The 25,270-nt window shown below is 51.9% G+C and overlaps 1 protein-coding gene across 1 annotated transcript in view; it reads left to right on the top strand.

Annotated features, from left to right (window-relative positions):
• Positions 1–25,270, top strand: part of LOC123745589 (ubiquitin-conjugating enzyme E2 R2) — a 72,370-nt gene that overhangs the window by 39,737 nt on the left and 7,363 nt on the right. The gene's annotated exons all lie outside the window — the stretch shown is intronic.

Below are 25,270 nucleotides of genomic sequence, written 5' to 3'. Positions count from 1 at the left end.
CCCAATACTTAAATCAAGTACTTTAATTTTAGCAGGATGGGTTGTGTTATACCTGGTTGATACCTGCTTGATGGGGTTCTGAGAGTTGTTCTACTCCCCAAGCCCGGCCCGAGGCCAGGCTTGACTTGTGAGAGTTTGGTCCACCAGGCTGTTGCTTGGAGCCGGGAGCCGGTCAGCCGAGCGGACAACACGCTGGGCTTGTGATCCTGTGGTCCCGGGTTCGATCCCGGGCGCCGAAGAGAAACAATGGGCAGAGTTCCTTTCACCCTATGCCCTTGTTACCTAGCAGTAAAATAGGTACCTGGGTGTTAGTCAGCTGTCACGGGTTGCTTCCTGGGAGTGGAGGCCTGGTCGAGGACCGGGCCGCGGGGACACTACATCCCCGAAATCATCTCAAGATAACCATCCTCCTGTTAACAATATATCTTGGATAAGTCACTCCCACACAACCTTTACGGGCTATTCATGCCCGTGCCGCCTCTTGGGTGGATTAATGGTAACGATGAGCACAACATTGTCGCTTGGATCGTCGACTTCCTATGGCCTCACCTGCCTCCTTAGTTTCGCCTTATTTCCTTATAAAATATGATTATTTCAGAGTAAATACATGTTTTTGTCATGTTGTACATTTAGCACCAAGATTATAGTGAGTAAATGTCATATTTCTTAATGACTTAGGTAATGCCAGGACCTGACGGGAGACATCTCCCGTCACGTAGGGTGCAGTCGCACCTACACAGATCTCCAGTATCAGCTATTGATACTGGAAATGGCTCAGAAGGGCCACCACTTATGGGCTATTCATGCCCGTGCCACCTTTTGGGTGGCTTAATCTTCTCTCTCTCTCTCTCTCTCAATGCCAGGACGCTTTTGGTAGGTTTGATCAATTAGAGGGACCGCCGTGCAGTGTTAGTGGAGAGTGGGCCAGTGTCCGGGTGGACCCAATGTCGGGTGGATATTGGCGGACATAACTGTAATATGGAGAGAGAGAGGTGAGTGAGGCTGGCCGCCGCGGAGAACGGTACTCGCCGCCAGGGTAATGTCCGCTGGTGGCCAACACCAAGAACCTGATCATTGGACCTGCACGTCACTGACTAGTCTGTGCTTCTTCCTGCCCCGTCTCCTGCCCTTCTTGGACCTGTAACCTCCTCAACTGACCTCGTGATCAACTGGGCTGAGGTCCCCCAAGTCGTCCCTAAGTCGTAGTGCAGTAGTGGTGCGGCGACGACCGCATACAATTTGGTTGAAGTCCAACCAGGAGCCGTGGTCGTGGACACACTGATCCCTGGAACTTTGTCAAGGTTACCTCGTGGCAAAGGTGTTAGGCAGGGATGGGCAGTTGTGAATGTAAGGCAGGGGGGGGATGTGGTGGGGAGGACTGGTGAGTTGTCGGGCCCTTGGTGGAGGGTGTGTGGTGGGGTGTGAAGGATAGCGGCAGCCCACTTAGGGACCATCTGCATGGTGGTCCCTACCACCAGGTAGCATGGACCACTTGTTTAAGATTCAGCTACTGGGATCAAAAAGTTTTTCAAGTAGCACGGGCTATGGTGAGCCCGTGATGGACTTACCTGGCACAGGAGCGGGGCTGTAACTATTGGGTGTGTGGTAGTGGAGACGTGCAGTGAGTGAAGGTCGCTGCTCATGTGTACATCTCTCCTACATGGACTCACCTATCACTAGTTACGGACAATTGAGGTGTGGCTCTTTATGCCCCGTCTGTTTAGCCTCGTTGTAACCGTTGCGCTGAAGCTTCACCATTCTCACAATCAATATCTTTCTCGAACCTTTCCTTAAAGTTGTCAATGGAGGTGACTTCCTTAACTTACTGCGTTCCACTTGTTGACCACCACCCGTACTGAGTACCAGTACCCGTACCCACCCGTACAGGGTACTCGTACCCACCCGTACAGGGTACTCGTACCCACCCGTACAGGGTACCCGTACCCACACGTACAGGGTACCCGTACCCACACGTACAGGGTACCCGTACCCACCCGTACAGGGTACCCGTACCCACCCGTACAGGGTACCCGTACCCACCCGTACAGGGTACCCGTACCCACCCGTACAGGGTACTCGTACCCACCCGTACAGGGTACTCGTACCCACCCATACAGGGTACTCGTACCCACCCGTACAGGGTACCCGTACCCAGTTTGCACCTGTGTGCTCTTGTGTTGCTGTGTCACAACATAGAGGCTGTCCTTGTCCACCTTGTGTATTTCTGCCTATATTTTTGTGCCCTTCAAGGTTGACAGATCCAGTTCCTTCAGTCTATCTTCAAACTTTACCCTCTAAGCTCTAGTTGCAAACCTATCCACTTTTTCTATTTTAATTTTGTTTCACAAGGTATTGATTCCTGTGTAGTTGCTTACATGTGTTTACAGGGTCGAGCTATAGCTCCCTAGCCCTGCCTCTTCCATCTCTGGATTTATTTTACACAGGTGGGAGCAGGAGTAGACTACTGTGACTCCTGTTACCTGGTTGATACCTGGTTGATGGGGTTCTGGGAGTTGTTCTACTCCCCAAGCTCGGCCCGAGGCCATGCTTGACTTGTGAGAGTTTGGTCCACCAGGCTGTTGCTTGGAGCGGCCCGCAGGTCCACATATACCTGGTTGATGGGGTTCTGGGAGTTGTTCTACTCCCCAAGCCCGGCCCGAGGCCAGACTTGACTTGTGAGAGTCTGGTCCACCAGGCTGTTGCTTGGAGCAGCCTGCAGGCCCACATACCCACCACAGCCCGGTTGGTCCGGCACTCCTTGGAGGAAACTATCTAGTTTCCTCTTGAAGATGTCCACTATTCCAGGCTTAGAACTTATCATTCCCAAGGCTCACGTTAAGCCACGATCAACCAGGCTGTGACTCATACGTCAGGCTGCGAGCAGCCGCGTCCAACAGCCTGGTTGATCAGTCCAGCAACCAGGAGGCCTGGTCGACGACCGGGCCGCGGGGACGCTAAGCCCCGGAAGCACCTCAAGGTAACCTCACGTTAAGCCATAGTCTTAACACTACTTGCCTATCGGCTTATAACCAGGTCTCCGACTTCTGCCAAGGGAACAGGGTCAAGGATTGGTGCCCAGTCACTCCCTCCCTGACCAGGGCTCAGACCCAAACAAAATAGCAGTGTGTATCCATGGGAGCCGGTCGGCCGAGCGGACAGCACGCTGGACTTGTGATCCTGTGGTCCTGGGTTCGATCCCAGGCGCCGGCGAGAAACAATGGGCAGGGTTTCTTTCACCCTATGCCCCTGTTACCTAGCAGTAAATAGGTACCTGGGTGTTAGTCAGCTGTCACGGGCTGCTTCCTAGGGGTGGAGGCCTGGTCGAGGACCGGGCCGCGGGGACACTAAGCCCCGAAATCATCTCAAGATAACCTCAAGATAACCACCCTATGCCCCTGTTACCTAGCAGTAAAATAGGTACCTGGGTGTTAGTCAGCTGTCACGGGCTGCTTCCTAGGGGTGGAGGCCTGGTCGAGGACCGGGCCGCGGGGACACTAAGCCCCGAAATCATCTCAAGATAACCTCAAGATAACCACCCTATGCCCCTGTTACCTAGCAGTAAAATAGGTACCTGGGTGTTAGTCAGCTGTCACGGGCTGCTTCCTAGGGGTGGAGGCCTGGTCGAGGACCGGGCCGCGGGGACACTAAGCCCCGAAATCATCTCAAGATAACCTCAAGATAAGCCTTTGTTTGGTTATTATGCTCCGCCTCATCATTCCCCATTGTTACCATTAATGTGCCTCGACATATTGCTTCTCCAACGAGGCTGCTATATAAATTAGCAGCCCGTCCTCGACCAGACGACCAACCGGGAGGCCTGGTTGGAGACCGGGCCGCGGGGCTGTTGATCCCCGGCAGCTACACGAGGTAGGTAGTATACAATATATTTTCACCAGGGGGGGAGGGGGGGGAGGGTGACTGTGGCAGGACCAACACCAAAGAAAACTTCACTCACCCTTCACCCCCCCCACACCCCCCCCCCCCCACCCCCCACTCAAGACCTGAAACAACTTTATGCGTACGTTGAGCTTGTTACTATTTATAAAACTCTACGGAAATCGCATTCTATATTTCACACTTGACTCCACGAAAATGGCAGAGCTGTGAATATTTAGTAGTATTTTGTTTTTAAAGCATTTAACGTTGGCCTTCCCCGAGCAGCCCATGTCCGCCCCACCCACACATACCTGGAGCTTACCTGGAGAGGGTTTCGCGAGTTGTTCTACTCCCCCGAGCCCGGCCTTGTGATAACTTGGTCCAACAGGCTGTTGGTTGGAGCAGCCCACAGACCCACATCCACTACAGCCTGGTTGGTCCGGAATGCTAGGCCATCCGCTCTGCATATTTGGGTGAGACTAACCCAGAGATAGAGAGGGAGGTAGAGAGAGGGAGGTAGAGAGAGGGAGGTAGAGAGAGGGAGGTAGAGAGAGGGAGGTAGAGAGAGGGAGGTAGAGAGAGGGAGGTAGAGAGAGGGAGGTAGAGAGAGGGAGGTAGAGAGAGGGAGGTAGAGAGAGGGAGGTAGGTAGGTAGGTAGGTACAGGGGGGGGAGTAAGGTGTGTGTGTATGCATGACTGTCCGTGTGGCACCGTTTAAGACAGAGAAGGAGAAGGGAGAAGGACAGAGAGGTTTAAGAGGAGGAGGAGGAGGAGGAGGGGGGGGGGCAGAAGTGTCTCCAGAACTGCTTCCTCACAGTGCCGCCTTGACCTACTGGCTTCAGAGGGCACTCTAGCAGATGGAGCGGAGAACAGACAGGGTGTGTTCTCCACTCCTTAAATGAATGAATGTGTATATGTATGTATGTGTATATATGCAAATATAATATACGGCAGCCATGGTCTCATCTGTCGTAAGACACAGGTAAAGATTGCCAGATATGACAGTTAATGACATCAAGAGAAGTTTGGCTACAGCTGGGTGTCCAGCAGAAAGGGAACCTCAGTTATGCAGACCTGACAACAGCCACAAACGCCCAGATGGAGTCACCCTTACCTTGAGGTTACCTTGAGATGCTTCCGGGGCATAGCGTCCCAGCGGCCCGGTCGTCGACCAGGCCTCCTGGTTGCTGGACTGGTCAACCAGGCTGTTGGACGCGGCTGCTCTCAGCCTGACGTCACGGAGGGAAGGTAAACAGGTCGTATGGGATTACACGTGTGTGTCTACATTGACTGATACTTATCTACCTAGACCCAGACAATTAATAAGTACAGGGACCTAGAACGTTGTTACAGGTTCGTGCCAATAGGTTCTTCAGGAGGCCTGGTCGAGGACCGGGCCGCGGGGACCCTTGAACCCCGAAATCATCGCAAGGTAACCTGACCCCCTCGCCGCCTGGGGCATATTTTATAATATATTATATAATATGCAAACAAGCTAGAATGGTTCCCAAGCCAATATGCAACTGAAAACTCCTCACCCCAGATGGATTCGAACCGAGACAGCCAGTGTTCGACCCAACTGGTTCCAGCCAACCACCACCACCCATCATTTGATCCAGTACCACCACCATTTGATCCAGTACCGTTATTTGTTGGTTTAGATATAGCTACTGGGAAGGAAATGTGCCTGTAGCACGGGCTATGGTGTGCCCGTAGTGAGATCCTGAGCCAACTACCAGTCACACCTCTACTGTGGGTTCAGTTTCTGTGAAGAAAGTGCCGAGTTGATCACATTTCTTATAACACTGACCAAGAATATTTCTGGTCATCTTGTAACACGATAACTCCGACCCCCGTTACAATCTTAAGCAAGTATTAAGACGTTTAATAATAGTATATTTGATCATTAGCAATATTTGTGGATATCACTGCAGGATAACACGTGTCTTATGATGCCATAAGCACCGTGACCTTTGCTAAGCACCGGTTGTGTTAGGTCACACCTAAGGTCACGACAGAGGGGCAGTTCTTCACAGTTTGTAATGCGTATTTGAATGAGTAAATCTTGCGGAATTCTTCTTCGAGGGAGGACGGCGATGTGACTCAGGCCAGTCAATATTAGGGGTCAGCTGCCTGGTGTGGACACACTGTACGCGCCACACCCTGAACCACACCCCCTGAACCACACCCCCTGAACCACACCCCCTGAACCACACCCCCTGAACCACACCCCCCTGAACCACACCCCCTGAGCCACACCCCCTGAACCACACCCCCCTGAACCACACCCCCCTGAACCACACCCCCTGAACCACACCCCCTGAGCCTCACCCCCCTGAACCACACCCCCTGAACCACACCCCCTGAACCACACCCCCTGAACCACACCCCCTGAACCACACCCCCTGAGCCTCACCCCCCTGAACCACACCCCCTGAACCACACCCCCTGAGCCTCACCCCCCTGAACCACACCCCCTGAACCACACCCCCTGAACCACACCCCCTGAACCACACACCCCTGAACCACACCCCCCTGAACCACACCCCCCTGAACCACACACCCTGAACCACACACTCCCTGAACCACACCTCCCTTCCCCCCTTTTTCAAGCATCTCAATCTTGAGGGGGTTCCTTCCCCCCCCGTGTGGGAAGCACCTCCTCCCTCGGGTCGCCTCCCCCATATAAAACGTCTCCAACTTACCTCTGGAAAAGAAAAACAACATAATATTGTTTTGGGTCAAATGAAGTCTGGAAATTGCGTTCCAGGGATGGGGTCATGAAGCCTTGAAGTCTGAAGGTGTCTGGGGAAGGCAGAATGGTTTGGTCCATTACAAAGGTAACATTTCTAACACAACATTTCACCCGAGTTGTACAGCATTACCTACACACTATGCAAACAAAGGTACCTGCTGAACACAGGTACCGAAGGGAGCTGGTCGGCCGAGCGGACAGCACGCTGGACTTGTGATCCTGTGGTCCTGGGTTCGACCCCAGGCGCCGGCGAGAAACAATGGGCAGAGTTTCTTTCACCCTATGCCCCTGTTACCTAGCAGTAAAATAGGTACCTGGGTGTTAGTCAGCTGTCACGGGCTGCTTCCTGGGGTTGGAGGCCCTGGTCGAGGACCGGGCCGCGGGGACACTAAAAGCCCCGAAATACCACAGGTATTCTCTGACCTGTGGTTGGTTATTTCCAGGTTGATTTCTTGTTATGTTATTGTTTACTATTCTCCATTTGAAACTGGGTAGATTGAAGTGTCCAAGGGAGATAATATCTGGTACTGGGTTTACTAGGTTATCAGGGATATTCTATATTGTGGATCTGCTCAAGTGACTTCCTCAACTGTTGCATCTGGCGGTTTGTATATTAGAATAATTATATTAGCGTTTTTTACCTTGATTGCAAATGTCTCTACCACCTCATTGGTGGAGTTCAGGAGCTCAGAGCATGTCCGTTCCTCTTTAATATACAGACCTACTCCTTCACTTGACCACTCGTATAGTTGAAACTGGCCGCCCACTCCTTTTGTCCACCTTGCCCCCCCCCCCCAACTTCTTGCAAGTCCTAAACTGTTCCTAAGTCCTATACTGTTACAAAGTTAAGACGGAGCAGTAGTGGGAGGCGACTCATGAATTGGGCTGTAATTCCTACGACTGTGTGTGTGTGTGGGTGGGGGTGTGTGGGTGGGTGTGGGGGTGGGTGGGTTTGTGTGGGTGTGGGTGTGTGTGTGTGTGTGTGTGTGGGGGGGGGGTGTGTGTATGTGTAGGTGTGTGTGTGTGTGTGTGTGTGTGTGTGTGTGTGTGTGTGTGTGTGTGTGTGTGTGTGTGTGTGTGTGTGTGTGTGTGTGTGTGTGTGTGTGTGTGTACTCGTCTAATTGTGCTTGCGGGGGTTGAGCTCTGGGTCTTTGGTCTCGCCTCTCAACCGTCAATCAACAAGTGTGTGTGTGTGTGTGTGTGTGTGTTACCGGGCTGTCACAGCCTGGTTGATCAGGGTATATCAGCCAGGTGAGATCAGAGACCGGCCCCTGTGACATTGGTTCTAGGAATCAGGTGGATGGCACCTCCCCCTCTCCCCCCCCCCCTCCCTGGCGTGGTGTCAGCGGGCCTGGCATGACATGACTGGCCGGGGACAGGGGGTTAGGGGGTGGGGGGGGGGGTTACCTGTGTGGTGGCGCCAGGGTGCCAACCTACAAAGGCCCTCCCCCCCCCCCCTTGGCCGCCTGGCACCACTAAAATTAACCAGCTAGGTGTCAAGAAAGACGAGGTGGGCTGTGTTACTTGGCCCACTGAACCCCCCACCCCTCCACTAAGTGATTGACAGTTGAGAGGCGGGACCACAGAGCCGAAGCCCAACCCTCAGCAAGCACAACTAGGCGAGTACACACGCACGTACGTACAAGTATGCCGGTAAAATATTATTTTTTTTTTTTTTTTTTTTTTTTTTTTTTTTTTTGAGATATATACAAGAGTTGTTACATTCTTGTACAGCCACTAGTACGCGTAGCGTTTCGGGCAAGTCCTTAATCCTATGGTCCCTGGAATACGATCCCCTGCCGCGAAGAATCGTTTTTTCATCCAAGTACACATTTTACTGTTGCGTCTACAGTTAAGGAATTGCGCCCAGTAAATCCTCCCCGGCCAGGATACGAACCCATGACATAGCGCTCGCGGAACGCCAGGCGAGTGTCTTACCACTACACCACGGAGACTGCTTTAGAAAGATTAGAAAGTTTTCTATTGCAAACAGATTGGTTAAGGATTGGGACACGTTGAGGTGGTGGCCAAATTTGTTGTTGTAGTTTTAGCTACTCAGAACGAAGTGTCCATGTAGCACGGGCTATGGTGAGCCCGTGGTGGCCAAAATTGTCAGTCGTTTCTAAGCGTTATGGAGTGGTGGGAAGACGGGACACCAGAAGCGTAGCTTACACCAGCTTTCAGCTTATCAACCAGGCTGTGACTCATACGTCGGGCTGCGAGCAGCCGCGTCCAACAGCCTGGTTGACCAGACCAGCAACCAGAGAGCCTGGTCAGAGACCGGGCCGCGGGGACTTTGACCCTCCCATAATGGACGCAAAGTAACGGCACCGGGTGGAGAGGGCCACACTGAATGTGCAGGGGTACGCTGAGGGAGGGAGGGAGGGGCAGAGAGGGAGGGAGGGAGGGAGGGAGGGAGAGAGGCAGAGAGGGAGAGATACATAGATACGAGGGCGGGAGGTAAAGAAATAGGCTTTACTGTACGAGTAGTGAGTAGGTCCAGGCCAAAGGCCGAGCCCAAGAGCTTAGACGTGACTTCAGGAGGGGTGAGAGTGGTGGTGGAAGAGGTGCGCAGTGTGGCGCAGCTGGCACCTGTCCCTCTGCACCCAGCACGCTCTCTTCACTCGCCACAACCTCCAGAGTGCTGACCCCAACCACACGGGCACCAAGGCACCCACTTAACCTAGGCCTAGAGAAGGTGTGAGCCGCCAGGGGTGGTAGTGGAGTACTTGTGTGAGCCGCCAGGGGTGGTAGTGGAGTACTTGTGTTGTGTGAGCCACCAGGGGTGGTAGTGGAGTACTTGTGTTGTGTGAGCCACCAGGGGTGGTAGTGGAGTACTTGTGTTGTGTGAGCCACCAGGGGTGGTAGTGGAGTACTTGTGTGAGCCACCAGGGGTGGTAGTGGAGTACTTGTGTTGTGTGAGCCGCCAGGGGTGGTAGTGGAGTACTTGTGTTGTGTGAGCCGCCAGGGGTGGTAGTGGAGTACTTGTGTGAGCCACCAGGGGTGGTAGTGGAGTACTTGTGTTGTGTGAGCCGCCAGGGGTGGTAGTGGAGTACTTGTGTGAGCCGCCAGGGGTGGTAGTGGAGTACTTGTGTGTGAGCCGCCAGGGGTGGTAGTGGAGTACTTGTGTGAGCCGCCAGGGGTGGTAGTGGAGTACTTGTGTGAGCCGCCAGGGGTGGTAGTGGAGTACTTGTGTGTGAGCCGCCAGGGGTGGTAGTGGAGTACTTGTGAGGTGTGAGCCACCAGGGGTGGTAGTGCAGTACTTGTGAGGTGTGAGCCACCAGGGGTGGTAGTGGAGTACTTGTGTTGTGTGAGCCGCCAGGGGTGGTAGTGCAGTACTTGTGTTGTGTGAGCCGCCAGGGGTGGTAGTGGAGTACTTGTGAGGTGTGAGCCACCAGGGGTGGTAGTGGAGTACTTGTGTTGTGTGAGCCGCCAGGGGTGGTAGTGAAGTACTTGTGTGTGAGCCACCAGGGGTGGTAGTGGAGTACTTGTGTGTGAGCCGCCAGGGGTGGTAGTGGAGTACTTGTGAGGTGTGAGCCACCAGGGGTGGTAGTGGAGTACTTGTGTTGTGTGAGCCACCAGGGGTGGTAGTGAAGTACTTGTGATGTATGAGCCACCAGGGGTGGTAGTGGAGTACTTGTGTTGTGTGAGCCACCAGGGGTGGTAGTGGAGTACTTGTGAGGTGTGAGCCACCAGGGGTGGTAGTGGAGTACTTGTGAGGTGTGAGCCACCAGGGGTGGTAGTGGAGTACTTGTGTTGTGTGAGCCGCCAGGGGTGGTAGTGGAGTACTTGTGAGGTGTGAGCCACCAGGGGTGGTAGTGAAGTACTTGTGAGGTGTGAGCCACCAGGGGTGGTAGTGGAGTACTTGTGTTGTGTGAGCCACCAGGGGTGGTAGTGAAGTACTTGTGTTGTGTGAGCCGCCAGGGGTGGTAGTGGAGTACTTGTGAGGTGTGAGCCACCAGGGGTGGTAGTGAAGTACTTGTGTTGTGTGAGCCGCCAGGGGTGGTAGTGGAGTACTTGTGAGGTGTGAGCCACCAGGGGTGGTAGTGGAGTACTTGTGTGTGAGCCGCCAGGGGTGGTAGTGGAGTACTTGTGAGGTGTGAGCCACCAGGGGTGGTAGTGGAGTACTTGTGTTGTGTGAGCCACCAGGGGTGGTAGTGGAGTACTTGTGTTGTGTGAGCCGCCAGGGGTGGTAGTGGAGTACTTGTGTGAGCCACCAGGGGTGGTAGTGGAGTACTTGTGTTGTGTGAGCCGCCAGGGGTGGTAGTGAAGTACTTGTGTGAGCCACCAGGGGTGGTAGTGGAGTACTTGTGTTGTGTGAGCCACCAGGGGTGGTAGTGGAGTACTTGTGTTGTGTGAGCCGCCAGGGGTGGTAGTGAAGTACTTGTGATGTATGAGCCACCAGGGGTGGTAGTGAAGTACTTGTGTGAGCCACCAGGGGTGGTAGTGGAGTACTTGTGTTGTGTGAGCCACCAGGGGTGGTAGTGGAGTACTTGTGTTGTGTGAGCCGCCAGGGGTGGTAGTGAAGTACTTGTGATGTATGAGCCACCAGGGGTGGTAGTGGAGTACTTGTGTTGTGTGAGCCACCAGGGGTGGTAGTGAAGTACTTGTGTTGTGTGAGCCGCCAGGGGTGGTAGTGGAGTACTTGTGAGGTGTGAGCCACCAGGGGTGGTAGTGAAGTACTTGTGTTGTGTGAGCCGCGGGCCGTAAGGTAGAACATGTGAGGCGACTCTACTCCACACCGGGCCATTCACCACTCCTCAACCACATCTTCCTTCCTACAAGGCTGCCACGAGGGCCGGGGTGGCGCTGGGCGGGAACGAGGGCCGGGGCGGCGCTGGGCGGGAACGAGGGCGGCGCTGGGCGGGAACGAGGGCCGGGGCGGCGCTGGGCGGGAACGAGGGTGGCGCTGGGCGGGAACGAGGGCCGGGGCGGCGCTGGGCGGGAACGAGGGCGGCGCTGGGCGGGAACGAGGGCCGGGGCGGCGCTGGGCGGGAACGAGGGCGGCGCTGGGCGGGAACGAGGGCCGGGGCGGCGCTGGGCGGGGACATGCAGAAAACCGTAAACGTGAGCTGGAATATTATTATGACTCCATTTGGACGTTACACACCATAGATGAAACAATAATTTCTGAGACTAGTTGCAACCCGTTCTCGCAAATTTAATAAGTCAATATTGACTTATTAACTACGTGCATAGGTGATATACTAAACATAATAGATACCCCTAAAAAGATTCATAGAAAACACCGACCTTACCTAACCTTGTTAGTATCTTAAGATAAGCATCTTATTGCTTCGTAATTACAATTATTACTTAACCTATACCTATTATAGGTTAAGTAATAATTGTAATTACGAAGCAATAAGATGCTTATCTTAAGATACTAACAAGGTTAGGTAAGGTCGGTGTTTTCTATGAATCTTTTTAGGGGTATCTATTATGTTTAGTATATCACCTATGCACGTAGTTAATAAGTCAATATTGACTTTACGAATTTGCGTGTCCTGGTCTTGTCCGTCTCTCTCTCTCTCTCTCGCACACTCACTCACTCATTCACTAACCAGGAAATGGTCCTCACCTAGTTGTGCTTGTTAGGTGGGGGGGGGGGGGGGGAAGTTGAGCTTTGGCTCCTTTTTCCCGCCTCAACTGTCAGTCTGCTGGCGTTACAGGTTCATGAGCCTATTGGGCTCTATCGTGTATACATTTGAAACTGTGTATAGAGCCTGCCTCCACCACATCACTGCCTTGTGCATTCCATTTGTTAACTCCACTGACACTGAAAACAAATCCTTTCTAGTGCCAACTGTTCCTCTATTACAGCCGACCCACCCACCCACCTACCTCGTGTTGCTTCAAGGGATACAACGTCCCTACGGCCTGGTCTCTGGTCAACCAGGCTGTTGGACGCAGCTGTTGGCAGCACGTCGTATGAGACGGTGGGGGGGGGGAGCGTGTTGGAGGAAGATTAGCGTGTGACTGGTGTTGGCGACTGTTGCCAATAATACTGTCATTGGGAGGAGGGAAATATCCCAGGATGAAGGAAGTGATGCATACTGACACCTCTCACGCCCTCACTCTGGACACTACATTAATATTGTCACCCTCCTCCCATTACTGACTTGCTCCTACTGCTTCCTGGGCAATGTAAACAAGAGCCGTACATCAGCCATCCCATCCTCCTGTGTTGGTAGTACTTACATTAACGAGGTTATCTTGAGATGATTTCGGGGATGTAGTGTCCCCGCGGCCCGGTCCTCGACCAGGCCTCCACCCCCAGGAAGCAGCCCGTGACAGCTGACTAACACCCAGGTACCTATTTTACTGCTAGGTAACAGGGGCATAGGGTGAAAGAAACTCTGCCCATTGTTTCTCGCCGGCGCCCGGGATCATATAGCACTTACGGGCTATTCATGCCCGTGCCACGTTTTGGGTGGCTTAATCTTCATCAATCATCTCAATCAATCTGTAAGAGAGACTTCACCAGGCGTCGTTAGAGAGACGGACAGCATACGGTGTGGTGGTGGTTGTTTAAGATTCAGCTACTGGGAACAAAAAAACTCAAAGTAGCACGGGCTATGGTGAGCCCCGTGATGGACTTACCTGGCACAGGAGCGGGGCTGTAACTTCTACGGTGTGGTGTTTACCAGTACACAAAGGTCACAAGGTGGGGGGGGGGGGGGGGGGGCAGGTGAAAGTGTAAAGACGACCTGATCTACCTTGCTCGCTCTTCCTGTCTCCCTCAACCCCCAAGGTCACGTCTTGTGTGGTGCACCTGATGATGTTTATGCTACACCTGCATCAAAACCTGGGCCACACTCCCAACACAACCTGCTTGATCACACTCCCAACACAACCTGCTTGATCACACTCCCAACACAACCTGCTTGATCACACTCCCAACACAACCTGCTTGATCACACTCCCAACACAACCTGCTTGATCACACTCCCAACACAACCTGCTTGATCACACTCCCAACACAACCTGCTTGATCACACTCCCAACACAACCTGCTTGATCACACTCCCAACACAACCTGCTTGATCACACTCCCAACACAACCTGCTTGATCACACTCCCAACACAACCTGCTTGATCACACTCCCAACACAACCTGCTTGATCACACTCCCAACACAACCTGCTTGATCACACTCCCAACACAACCTGCTTGATCACACATCCAACACAACCTGCTTGATCACACTCCCAACACAACCTGCTTGATCCTCACTTGGAGAGGAGGAGGACAGCCCTGGAGTTGTGTTGGGGGTCGGTGCCCCCCCCCTGGAAACACAAACCGTAACTGCCTCTATTTTCCGCCTGTTACAACTTGTAATAAAGTTGTTACATCTTGGCTTAACGTGTTTATGACGTATTAGAACGTTGTTACAACTTGCTATATTAGTTGTTATAACTGGTTAGGAGGTGTTAAAACTTGTTCGAACGTTGTACCAACGTCGTAGATTCGGTGAGTGTTTGTCAGTATCGAAGTGACCCGGCCTGGTCGAGGACTGGGCCGCGGGGATATTGAGCCCCGAAATCATAGGAAGATAAGGTATGTATAATTATGGAGCGAAACTGGCCACATGTTGAATTACCATGGAGAATGGTATACGTCATTAGGCTTATCTTGAGGTTATCTTGAGATGATTTCGGGGCTTTAGTGTCCCCGCGGCCCGGTTCTCGACCAGGCCTCCTTTTTGTTACACACCCACGGGAAGCAGCCCGTAGCAGCTGTCTAACAACCAGGCACCTATTTACTGCTAGGTGAACAGGAGCATTAGGGTGAAAGAAACTCTGCCCATCTGTTTCCGCCTCCGCCGGGAATCGAACCCGGAACCGGGAAGACAATTTTCAGCACTGTGTGACCTTGGAGGGGGGGGAACTTCACGTACGTGTTTTCATATATTTATAACATGTTACAATTAATCTTTGTTTATCGTTCATACGTTGTTACTCATCACCGTTATAGAGCTATCTTCCTGGGATCAATGGCCCCGCGGCCCGGTCTCTGACCCAGGCCTTCCGGCTGGCTGTCTGGTGAACCAGAGATTCTATATTCCATGTTCTCATAGAACACGTGAGAAGTCAACGTACAAGTGAGGAGGTCCTCCCTAACACTTATATGAACACTTATAATTATTATCTCCTGTTGCTTGACGGTTGAGAGGCGGGACCAAAGAGCCAGAGCTCAACCCCCGCAAGCACAATTAGGTGAGTACTTAGGAAAACGGGTTTAACACTTGTATAAGAGATCAAAGCCTGTCTTTATTTACACACATATAGAGACAAGACTTTATATCAGTGTCAGAAGACAAGTCAACTCCCAAACTGCTTTGTCTTGTCACAGTCAAGTGGTGTGTCAGAATTGCAAGATAAAGGTTATCTTGAGGTTATCTTGAGATGATTTCGGGGCTTTAGTGTCCCCGCGGCCCGGTCCTCGACCAGGCCTCCACCCCCAGGAAGCAGCCCGTGACAGCTGTCTGACTCCCAGGTACCTATTTTACTGATAGGTAACAGGGGCATAGGGTGAAAGAAACTCTGCCCAATGTTTCTCGCCTGCGCCTGGGATCGAACCCAGGACCACAGGATCACAAGTCCAGCTTACTGTCCGCTCGGCCGACCGGCTCCCTAAACTAAACACTTTCGGGACACTAAAGCTCCGAAATCATTTCAAGATAACCTCAAGATAACATGCTACTGACTCGTCTACTCCGGGGGGTTGAAACCGGGGATTGGTGTTTCTCTCAGGGCTTGTGCACCACCCCTCGCACTTGTGCACCACCCCTCGCACTTGTGCACCACCCCTCGCACTTGTGCACCACCCCTCGCACTTGTGCACCACCCCTCGCACTTGTGCACCACCCCTCGCACTTGTGCACCATTCCTTTCCCCCGTCCCATCTCAAATCCTTCTCCTGATCCCTTCCAAGTGTTGTATAGTCGTAATGGCTTGGCGCTTTCCCCCAGCTAATTCCCCCTTTCCCTTCTACCTTTACATTATATGATATTTGAGAAAAATACCTTACGTAAATGACCCATACTTGTGCGTCATGCGTAAAACCTGTTTGGCTTCAGTAGGTCCTCTCCAGATTTCAAGTGATTTCAGTAACAGTTCGGTTATATACCTTCTTTTTTCCGTCAGCAGTGGTCTAGTGGTAGAGTATTCGGCTTGGCAATGATGGGGTCGTTGGTTCGCGCCCGCCTCATTGCCCTAATGGATTTTGTCATTGATATACGTCACGTTAATGCGATTTGTGTGTGTAATTACCTAAGTGTAGTTACAGGATGAGAGCTACGCTCGTGGTGTCCCGTCTTCCCAGCACTCTTTGTCATATAACGCTGTGTGTGTGTGTTGGTGTATTATATTTGTTGAGTCGTCAGCTTGACACAGCACTCGCCTCCACGCACTCATTACATCATTGTATTGTTATAAGTGTGTTAATGTTGCGGTTAGCCAATTACAGGCCATTGTTGGTACATGTCTGGCCTTGAGGTGGGCGACCTTGCTGGCTCATTTTTACTCCAGGTGGGCCGCGCCTCGCGCACCGCCTAGTTATAAAGTGGTCACTCTTGTTGACATTGTCTGCCAGCTGCGCATGGCTCCCTGCGCATGTGTGTGTGGGTGAGGGGGTGCAGGGGAGGGCTCTGGACACTGCAGCAGGTGTCCCTCCTGTACGCCTGCACGGTACAGTAATGTGTGGTTGTGTTCCGGGGGTGAGTAGTGCATGTGCTGGGTAGTGGCCGTAACCTCCCTTAATTAACCAGCCTAAAACTGTAGAGTCTAGATTATAAGCTTCATAGTTCAAGTCTTGCTAGCACGCCTACAACTAGAAAATACAAGCTGCTGTGTATGTAATGCTGGTGCTTAAATACTTAAGATTTGTTTTTTACTGTAAGGAAATTTTGTTTCTTTATAGTGGATTACTTAAATCCTCAGAGTGGATTACCTAAAATGGAATTGGAATTTTTGTCTTCTGGAAATTTTGTGCTAGAGTATTTCTGGGGCAGGAGAGGACTGGCTGTTGTAACTCCACCTGTCAAAGACTGGCCATGAGTCAAACAGGAGCCAGCTGTTGTGGTGCGCCAAGCTGGCCCACAGCACGGGGGAGACATCTCCCGTCACGCAGGGTGCAGTCGCACCTCCACAGATCTCCAGTATCATCTCTTGATACTGGTAATGGCTCAAAAGGGCCACCACTTACGGGCTATTCATGCCCGTGCCACCACTTACGGGCTATTCATGCCCGTGCCACCTCTTGGCTGGCTTAATCTTCATCAGTCATCAGTCTGGCCCACAGGGTGCGGCCCCCAGCCCGTCTTCTTAAGGTTTCCCAACGTCAAGAAATTGTCGTACTAAAGTTCCCTTATCCAACCTAACCCGAGGACACGAAACAGAAAACGGGACAGTATGTCAATTTCAGCTACCATTTTCTAGTACGACAATATTTACCCTTAGATGAAGTATACGACAAAATGTTTTTACGGGCTCACCATAGCCCGTGCTACATGGACACTTCGTTTTGAGTAGCTAAATCTAAACCAACAACAAAATGTGACCCGCACCTTCCGCTCATCCCTTTCTGCACGAGATTAAAATACGTTTTAAAAACGAAAACCTTAAAAGGAGTAAAAAAAAATGACATTCAGATCACCATAAAAAGCATCTTTAGACCTAAGGTTGAGAGATGACAATAAAACCAAGAAGGCGAGAGATAATGAGAGGTTTGAGGACGGGATGTCACACCAATGATGGCAGACGTCAAGGCACTGGTGCCGTCTCGTATGGAATATTGCCGTCTTCACTTCCATCAAGGCAGGCGAGATCACACAGCTGGAATATGTAAAGAAAACCTTTACTGGGGCGAGCACAATCCTCCTCTGTATTCCTTGGACGTACACGGGAGGAAGATCTCATAGTAACACATTGAGAATGCTGGAAGATGAGGTTGTAAAGGTGCGTGATAATATGTCAACACACTGGAGAGAGAGAGAAAGAGATGGGAGGAAATGTCAAGTGAATGTTGTGGAAGCCAGAGGTGCCATCACCACGGTTACTGCCCCGGGTGGACGTCACAGGCTTCCACCTTCATCTCCCACCAACTCACGCCTCTACACGCACTTGTTGTATGACGATTGATTGATTGATGAAGATTAAGCCACCCAAAAGGTGGCACGGGCATGAATAGCCCGTAAGTGGTGGCCCTTTTGAGCCATTACCAGTATCAAGAGCTGATACTGGAGATCTGTGGAGGTGCGACTGCACCCTGCGTGACGGGAGATGTCTCCCGTGTTGTACGACGCTGTCGTTGTTGTTGTTATAGATTCAGCTACTGGGAACAAGTTCCAAGTATCACGGGCTATGGTGAGCCCGTAACTTACCTGGCACAGGAGCGGGGCAAGAGGTACGACGCCCTCGTGTCTGTTATTGTAGTACGACGCTCCTCCCCCCCCCCCCCCCACCCCCCATGCACTGCGCCTCACCCACTGCGTATAATGCATTCACCAACTAGTGTGTGGGACCAGTTCTTATTGGTCACAAGCCGGGCTTCCTCATTTAATATTGGTAAAACTCTTACTCAACCCCCCCTCCCCCCCCTCCCCCCCCCTCCCACCCCTCCCCCCCTCCCCCCCTCCCTCCCCCCTCCCCCCCCCCCCACCCCTAGAGGTTATGTTTGTGTATATCGGTGTTTTGTTGCTCTGCTTTCATCCCCTTAGTGTATGGTGCTGCCTTCACTCCCCCTAGTGCTGGGGGCTATGTTTATCTGAGGGTGCATGTGCCCTCACTCTCTCAGCCCCGTGACCCGTCACTCTCAGCCCCGTGACCCCTCACTCTCTCAGCCCCGTGACCCCTCACTCTCTCAGCCCCGTGACCCGTCACTCTCTCAGCCCCGTGACCCCTCACTCTCTCAGCCCCGTGACCCGTCACTCTCTCAGCCCCGTGACCCCTCACTCTCTCAGCCCCGTGACCCGTCACTCTCTCAGCCCCGTGACCCCTCACTCTCTCAGCCCCGTGACCCGTCACTCTCAGCCCCTCAGCGTCTGTAAACCTGTTTTTTCAGTTTTAAACATGGGGGGTTTGGCGGGTGCATGAAATCACTTTTGGCTTTTTTGTTTATCAGGATCTGGTTGATGGGGTTCTGGGAGTTGTTCTACTCCCCAAGCCCGGCCCGAGGCCAGGCTTGACTTGTGAGAGTTTGGTCCACCAGGCTGTTGCTTGGAGCGGCCCTCAGGCCCACCACAGCCTGGTTGCATACCCACCTATACCATACCCACATACCCACCACCTACACATTAAAGTATAACACCTCCATGTGTATGTTGTTTTAGATTCAGCTGGTTGATACCTGGTTGATACCTGGTTGATGGGGTTCTGGGTGTTCCTCTACTCCCCAAGCCCGGCCCGAGGCCAGGCTCGACTTGTGAGAGTTTGGTCCACCAGGCTGTTGGTTGGAGCGGCCCGCAGGGCCACGTACCCACCACAGCCCGGCTGATCCGGAACTTCTCTTAGAAAATCGTCCAGCTACTCGGAACAAGACGTTCCAGTAGCACGGGCTATGGTGAGCCCGTAAGTGGAGGCTCTTTGGAGCCATTATCTGTATCAATGGCTGATACTAGAGATCTGGCGATGGATGGGGGTCTTCATGGTGGTGCCATGTGTATTGTACTCCATGGGTGTAGGTGAGCGAGCGCCCCCCCCCCCCATCCCTCACTCCGGCCCATTGTGAAGTCATTTTTTATTATTACTATTATTATTTTCTACCACAGACGTGGCCACACATTGGGTCGACACCTGCTTCTGACGGGAGACATCTCCCGTCACGCAGGGTGCAGTCGCACCTCCACAGATCTCCAGTATTATCTATCGATACTGGAAATGGCTCAAAAGGGCCACCACTTATGGGCTATTCATGCCCGTGCCACCTCTTGGCTGGCTTAATCTTCTCTCTCTCTCTCTCTTTCACCTGCTTCTTCTCACCCCCTTCACAACCTTGTAACAACCTTGCACGCGATAAGTCACAGTAACGTGGCTAAAATATGTTGACCAGACCACACACTAGAAGGTGAAGGGACGACGACGTTTCGGTCCGTCCTGGACCATTCTCAAGTAGATTCTAACAACCTTACTCTCGCTCTGTACAACTCTTGAGTAATTAACATGTGAAATGTTTTAAACTCTTGGATGCGGCCTTGACGTGTGACTCACAGCCCGGTTGATCAGGTATCATTTGGAGGGGTTTATAAAGTTCTTTTTAACACCGTGAGAGGACTAGATAAACGCTTCCAACGGATATCTGATCAACCGGACTGTGACCCAAATGTCTAGTCTGCAAATACTTGCATTTAACAGCCTGGTTGACCTGACCACCAACCAGGTTTTACCATGCACTTCAGTGTCCATTTGCAAAACAAGCTGGTTGATCACAGGTTGATCCTGTGGTCCCTGGTTCGATCACAGGCGCCGGCGAGAAACAATGGGCAGAGTTTCTTTCACCCTATGCCTCTGTTACCTAGCAGTAAAATAGGTACCTGAGTGTTAGCCAGCTGTCACGGCCTGCTTCCTGGGGGTGGAGGCCTGGTCGAGGACCGGGCCGCGGGTAACGACAAGCCCCGAAATCACAGCAAGGTAACCTTATCTGAATCATGGCCGCTTAGTTAGTATTTATCAAACAGTTGACGACTGAGTTTCCAAACTTGGCAGCGCCCGAGGTTGGTATCGTGTATCGCTTCCCAACTCGAAACGGTTTCACAAATACGAACTAAGCCGCTATGATTGAGGAAAGATCTACAGGTTTCGTCAGTGGGTACTGCAGTGCCTGATGTGAACCCCGGGCTAGGAGCGGTGGTCAGAGACCGGGTCGAGGGGGACAGTGATCCTGGGAAGCATCTTAAGGTGAGCACTTCTCTACCTGGCTCCTCCCGCCCTGCTGTTAGTATTTCCTAATATTGCCAATCATGGGTTGCTGAGGTGTTTGTGTGCGCGTGCGTGCGGGTGTGCTGGTGCGTGCGTGCGTGCTGGTGCGTTACTAGTGAGGTGAGCCATGTGGCACGTGTGAGGCAACAAGTGAGGGGTGAGGTAACATGCTCACTCACTGTTCTCTACAGCAGTGAGTTTTTTTCCACCAAACTTTTTGTATAGTTTACCTGGACCCATAGCGAGAAGTGCATGTTGTATGGCGACCCTGTGTGTGTGTGTGTGTGTGTGTACCTCTGTTAGGGTACAAGTACCCTAAGCTACACACACAAATCCCAATAGCGTGATGCATCAAATGAACAAATCCATAAGGGCCGTGATTAGGGTTCGAACCTACGTCACGGCCCTTGTGGATTTGTTCACCCTAAGCTACTCTATCCCTTTGACGTGTATTATCTCATCATACTTGTAACACATCACACAAACTGTTGTTTTTGTTATAGATTCAGCTACTAGGAACAGGTTCCAAGTAGCACGGGCTATGGTGAGCCCGTATGTCAGTTTGGAACATAGGAAGACGATGCTAAACGCGTATCTGTGTGGAGCTGGTCTCTTATCTCTTGTTTGTAATTAAGTTAATGTTGAAGATGCTAGTTCACACAAGTAGGTGTTAAAGGTAATAGTATCATGATAGACTTTGTACTTAAGATTGGAAATTCTGCTTTTAGCCTTAAGCTAAAATAATGATTAAAATATAATGGCTCGAAATGATTCTTGAGTGTAAATGAAGAAGTGATTGAGTGCAAGACGCAGCCCTTGAGCAACAAGCGTGCCGTCACCCTCATAACTAGTGATGAGTGTCACTCACCTGCTTGTGTTTTGTTTGTGCGCCCCATTAATGGGTCGGGACCCATAGTTTGAAAACTGGTGGTGTAGAGGGTCCTCATCCCCCCTCACCCACCTCACACCTCTCCCCCCCCCCTCACCCCTCTCCCCCATCACCCCTCTCCCCCATCACCCCTCTCCCCCATCACCCCTCTCCCCCCCACCTCTCACACCCCCCCTCACACCTCTCCCATGGTGTACTGCAGACTCCCTCGCCCCCCACCCCCCACCCCTCTCAGCCCTCGTGCTCAAACTCTACCTTAAACCTGAAGGCTGATTAGTTACCGCATACAACTTCCACAACTAAAATTACCCCCAAGGAGAGAGTTAAGAAGGTGTGGGTGCCGGTACATCTAAGATGTATCATGTCAAGGACATGTGTAGCGGGAGATTGTGGAAAAAGACTTGGCCCATTGATGTTCGTAGAGTTCTCTCTCAACGTACCTACTTTGAGGTTACCTTGAGGTGATTTCGGGGCTTAGCGACCCGCGGCCCGGTTATCTACCAGACCTCCTGGTTGCTGGACTGGTAGGCCATTGTGTTCGTAGGCCTAGTAGGCCTAGCAGATGTCCCTCAGTCAAACATTGTCTCTTGAGCCTCTTGTTATGCACCAGGAAAATGTTGGAATTGTAACTTGGCAACAATGACAGCTTTGATGTGTTGGTGGAAGGTTGACGCTGGCGTGATGATAGTGATGCAACACTGCTACGCCACTTGACGAGGAGATAGTGTAGGGAGTGACGCTTGACGGTGTGTGGTGGCACATAATGACTGCCAACTACACCTCAGTACTTTCCCTCTGTGTGTGAGAGAGAGCAGGGGGATGTACTCTCTCTCTTGAGGCGTGTTGGTGAGGCCCTCCACCCTCACTATCACCGCCCTCCTCCGCCTCCATAGCCTGCCAAGATGCTCGTCATGGCCCCTTACACCCCCAGTACACCCTGGCCCTCTACACCCCGGCCCCCAACACCCCGGCCCCCTACACCTCGGCCCCCAACACCCCGGCCCCCAACACCCCGGCCCCCTACACCCCCAGTACACCCTGGTCCCCTTACACCCCCCGTACTACACAAACGTCAAACGTCACGTAATTAGGTTAAGTGAAGGTGTGGTGGGGATTATATATATAGAGGCCACTGAGGTGACCATTACAAGGAAGTGTAGACAGCTGTTCTCACACAACTTGATGCTTGGGAGGGGGTAATGATACGCGCTGGTATGGCCAGATTTTGACCAAGATCGCTGCCAGGGTGGCTGCCAGGGTGGCTGCCAGGGTGGCTGCCAGGGTGGCTGCCAGGATGGCTGCCAGGGTGGGTGCCAGGGTGGCTGCCAGGGTGGCTGCCAGGGTGACTGCCAGGGTGGCTGCCAGGGTGGCTGCCAGGGCCAGTTTGACAAGTATAGGTAAATAAGCATTACCTCAGGAGCGGCTGCTGCTTACTGTAAATTGCAGATGACCAAAATTGTTGAGAACTTTATTTACACTAATAATACACTGTGGTGATGGTGTACTTGTTAGTATTTGTTTGATTGAAAATATATGTTGAAATTACATGTTTGTTTGTTTCAGATTGTGTGATTGTTTAACATGCAATAGATCATAAATCATCATGAAGGCCAGCTTACACCACCTGCCAAAAAAGAGGAAAACAAATGAAAACTGTGTATCATAAGTACAATAATAGAAGTCCACCTTATAACGCCTTCTAAACGAGGCAGATGTAACAAGTTGCAGTACACCGGGGATCAATGGCCCCGCGGTCCGGTCCTCGACCAGGCCTCTTCGTTGATGGACTGGTACCCACCACAGCCTGGTTGGTCCAGCACTTCTTGTAGAAAACTATCCAGTCTTCTAAACGTCCACGTTTGTTCGGGCAATATTTCTTATGGTGGGAGGGAGGATGTTGAACAACCGTGGTGAAGGGGGTTAGTACACCCCCTCACCATCTGTGCCTGGTTTACTACACTTGGCTGGTTCTTGCTGACATTGGGTAAGAGCAATTCATGGTAAAGTTGCATTACGTGGGGCGGACTCCGGTGTGCTGAGGCAGTCAGCTGTTGTTAATGGTGTGGCTGGCGGGTGTGGCAACACCCTCACCTCACTCCCTCCCACCTTTTTGTGTGTGTTGGGGGAGGGAAAATGGAGAGGTGCAGGTGAAGGCAAAGTTTAGATATGGGACATATGGTACGAGTTATGATAGCAGGCGGGCTGTCCACCTTGCTGACACAATGTGTGTGGCAGCTGAGTTAAGTTTGCTCTCCTGTTGCCAGGGAGCTGTGGCTGTAAGGTTCCTCATGTGTATTGTAACATGTGCAGATGTGTCTAGATGCTGGGTGTAGGGGTGGTAGCCAGGGTGTTTGGGGGAGTGGGGGTTGCTAGCTTACTGCCTTGATCATACCTTGATGGGGTTCTGGGAGTTATTCTACTCGCCGAGCCCGGCTAGGGGCCAGGCTCGACTTCCGATGACTTGCTCCAATAGGCTGTTGACTAATCCACACACTAGAAAATGAAAGGACGACGACGTTTCGGTCCGTCCTGGACCATTCTCAAGTAGATTGTCGGCCCCTCCCATTCTCACAATCGACTTGAGAATGGTCCAGGACGGACCGAAACGTCGTCGTCCCTTCATTTTCTAGTGTGTGGATTGGTCAACATACTTCAGCAAAGTTATTGTGACTCCTCGCCTGCAACAGGCCGTTGTTTGGACGGGGCCTGCAGGCCCACATATCCACTACGGCCCGTTGGTTCCGGCACTTCTTGCAAGAACTTGTCCAAGTGCATCTTGAAGACATCCACCTTTGTTACCGCAGTACAGTATTTGTAATCCTTGCTTGGAGGGCGTTGGGCTAGTGTTCTCTGATTGTGTCTGTAGCACTTCTACTCTTCACTGGTTCTATTCTGCATTTTCTTCCGTATCTTTCGTTCCAGTATGTTGTTATTTTCCAGTATGTCCAGTACGTATGTTGTAGTCGCCCTAAAACACCTTTTGGAGAAGGCTCTAGCTACTGGTGTTAACCCTGCCATACGTAAAACAGGGTGTGGTAGGGGTGGGGGGTGTGTGGAGCCAGGGGTGGTTAATGAGTATACATAAGATTATTTATAGCTCCTGATAAAAGTACTGTTTGGGGCGGTTCAAGTGTACCTAGATGAGGATACCAGTATAATTCCTCATGTAGAAGGTCTTGTTCCAGTGATTTACTGGCTGAGTTCAAATTCAAGTATGTTTATTGAGACAAAGAAATACATCTCAAAGGGATAGAGTAGCTTAGGCTATTTCTACCCCCTAAAATTGATTGGGGGGGGGGGTAGATTGCGAGTTGCTGCCCGTCGTCCACCAATACTGACGAAAAATATTGGAATGGAAAATTTAAGCCCAGAAAAGGTGATAAAGGGTTGGAAGAGAGAAGTGAAAGTTTAGGGAATGTGGGGAAACTTCCCTTTGGTGGTAGTTAGTGGAGGAGTCACGCAGCAAGGTCCACTGTGTGTGTGTGTGTGTGTGTGTGTGTGTGTGTGTGTGTGTGTGTGTGTGTGTGTGTGTGTGTGTGTGTGTGTGTGTGTGTGTGTGAGAGAGAGTGTGAGTGTGAGTGTGAGTGTGTGTGTGTGTGTGTGTGTGAGGGAGGGGGGGGGGGTTATCAGCATCGCCGCCGGTTGCCTGGTCCTCGTGTCTAGATAATTTGCTCCTCACAGTTGAATGTTCTCTCACAGGTCTCGACATGTTCTCCCAGATCTTGGCGGGTGGCGGTGGGTCTCGCCTCTTTATCACAAGACGGTAACGGCTATAGGAAGTCGTGTGTAGATTTTGAAGCAGGGCTTACCTTACCTAACCTTACCTTACGTT

This window comes from Procambarus clarkii, chromosome 71, assembly GCF_040958095.1.
Source record: "Procambarus clarkii isolate CNS0578487 chromosome 71, FALCON_Pclarkii_2.0, whole genome shotgun sequence".
In the NCBI taxonomy this organism is placed as follows: domain Eukaryota; kingdom Metazoa; phylum Arthropoda; class Malacostraca; order Decapoda; family Cambaridae; genus Procambarus; species Procambarus clarkii.
Note: the sequence above shows the minus strand (reverse complement) of the source record. Positions and strands in the feature narration are given on the sequence as shown.